The sequence below is a fragment of the Sinocyclocheilus anshuiensis genome, unplaced genomic scaffold (assembly GCF_001515605.1).
Source record: "Sinocyclocheilus anshuiensis isolate Anshui unplaced genomic scaffold, SAMN03320099.WGS_v1.1 scaffold1001, whole genome shotgun sequence".
In the NCBI taxonomy this organism is placed as follows: Eukaryota; Metazoa; Chordata; class Actinopteri; order Cypriniformes; family Cyprinidae; genus Sinocyclocheilus; species Sinocyclocheilus anshuiensis.
Genome location: NW_015557116.1, coordinates 308,465 through 310,780, shown reverse-complemented (window position 1 = coordinate 310,780; position 2,316 = coordinate 308,465). Strand labels below are relative to the sequence as shown.

The following is a 2,316-nucleotide window of genomic DNA, read 5'->3' as shown; positions in this document are numbered from 1 at the left end:
GAACACAATTTAAGATATTTTTGATGAAATATGAGGGCTCTCTGACCCTTCCATAGACAGCAAGGTAACTACCACGTTCAAGGTCCACATGTGGACGCGCGTTCACGACAGTACAATATATGCGAGCATGTGGATCTGGGTCAGCGCCGCCACACGCTCACGTCACCATAGACAGCAAGGTAACTACCACGTTCAAGGTCCACATGTGGACGTGCGTTCACGACAGTACAATATATGCGAGCATGTGGATCTGGGTCAGCGCCGCCGCCGCCACACGCTCACGTCATGATACTGTCGTGAACGAGCGTCCACAAGTGATGCAGTAGAGATGAAAATGTGGAATAAAGTCATTATTTTAGTTTTCTTTGCGCAAAAAAAGTATTCTCAAAGCTTCGTAACTTTACAGTTGAACCACTGATATCACACGGACTACTTTGTCGTTCATCTTGGTACTTTTAACGAGGGTCAGAGAGCCCTCAGATTTCATCAAAAATATCTTAAATTGTGTTCCGAAGATGAACGAAGGTCTTACGGGTTTCGAACAACAAGAGGGTGAGTAATTAATGACAGAATTTTTTATTTTTGAGTGAACTAACCCTTTAAATGTGACATTAATACTAATACATATATCAGATATATCAATAGTTTTTGTCATAAAGTCATTAGCCACAATGATATTGTGAATGATTACATAATGCTTTTTACTGCACCTTAGAAATCTAAACTCCAATTTTAGTAACACTTGTAGTCACCACTCTATTTTCTCCCCCTAGAAAATACATGTTTGAAGACTGATGCATCTGACTACTGGACCATCATCCTGCAGATTCCCTCCAAAACACTAAAGGACTAAATAGAGTACCACAGAAGTGATCTTCAAATAGTAAACAGAGCTGAGATTTGACTGGCATAAAAAGCATAAAAACTTCATCAAAATCTAATTATATCATATCAAATATTTCATAATTCAAAGCTGAAATCTGCAGTTGCAGCTCTGCCATAGTTACCAGAACACCATGGCGACCAATGACCAAGCAGGGAGCAGGGAGATTGATTATCCAGAGAGTATTACCACTGACAAGGCCAGGGAAAAATACAAAAAGAGGATCCTGAGAAAAAATCCTGATATTCTTTATGCTGATTACAGTCATCAGAAAGGGAGAAGAATAAAGAGTAACTTAATTTTCTACACCACGCTGATTACTGAATGGAAATCAGTCATTGATAATGAATACCACCAGCATGTTGTTAAAACAGAAATTGACCATGGAGAAAGATTTACCATATTTCAAGCTGAACTGCATGACACAAATCATCTCATTCTCACAATATCCTTTTACACTACTGGCATTGTCCTTGTGCAAAGCAGTGAGGATCATCTGAATTTATTTGAGAATACCTTTGCTCAGCTGAAAGTCAGAGTGCAGACAGAGAAAGACCAGGCCCAAATGAACAACCCAAATAATCCTCCACCTCCACCGTCTGACCATAAGCTTAGAGATGGAGAAGAAAGAGACCAGCCACAAGCTGCTCCTGAAGATGCTAGCTCCTCCATCATTGATGAGTTCAGTAATCTGTCTGTTGGCGGAGGTATGTAAGGTTTAACTGCATAATTTACACATCCAATATCCTATCAGGCATTCTGTCCTCATCAAATTGTATCAAGACAGATAAACATGACACCTTTTTATTGCTTCTAACACTATAATTTTTTTTCTTCAATTGTTTTTCCTTATACGATAGAGCTCTTAATTTTATCATGTGGTTTAATGGTTAAATTAACTTAAAAATTTGAATGAGACTGGCAAAATGCTGTAGGATGGAGTCATGGGGAAGAACCTTGTCTTTTAGTGACTTGGGGGCCAACCTCATGAAGAAGATATGGCAGGTGGGGGGCTACGATGTTTAGTTTACACCGGACTACAGTTTAGTCGCCAGCCAAATAGTCTTTGTGTATCTCTGGAGGTTATAATGGAGTCCAAATAATGTTTAATAAAGTTTAAACTTGTTTTTCAAAAAGAGCAGACTCTGTTTTCCGTTCTTTTGTTTTTGTGTTTTTGCAGATTGATGTTAGCAACTTTCAAGAAATTTGCTGATAGGTTCAAGCCTGATCATACTGGGGACAGTCTGTGTCCACAAACACCGGCAAACAGAATAACAGGATCTTCAGAGACAGAACTTCACAATCTTCAACCTCAAGATGGTTCTTCTGAATAAAACATACAACATTCGTTCATTTCATGAACAGAAACGCTCTGAACTACAAAAGAGATATTAGAAACTAAGACAAACAATGACTGTTTTAAGATGCTTTTG

General features: G+C 38.7%; 1 long non-coding RNA gene across 1 annotated transcript in view; it reads right to left on the bottom strand.

Moving 5' to 3' along the window:
• Positions 1-1,975, bottom strand: part of LOC107677743 (uncharacterized) — a 14,714-nt gene extending 12,739 nt beyond the window's left edge. Inside the window, exons 1-2 of the long non-coding RNA XR_001632881.1 lie at positions 1,784-1,975; positions 692-697 (exon numbers count right to left, since the gene is read on the bottom strand). This is a non-coding gene — a long non-coding RNA (uncharacterized LOC107677743). The remainder of the gene's footprint in view (positions 1-691; positions 698-1,783) is intronic.
• Positions 1,976-2,316: the final 341 nt, after the last annotated feature.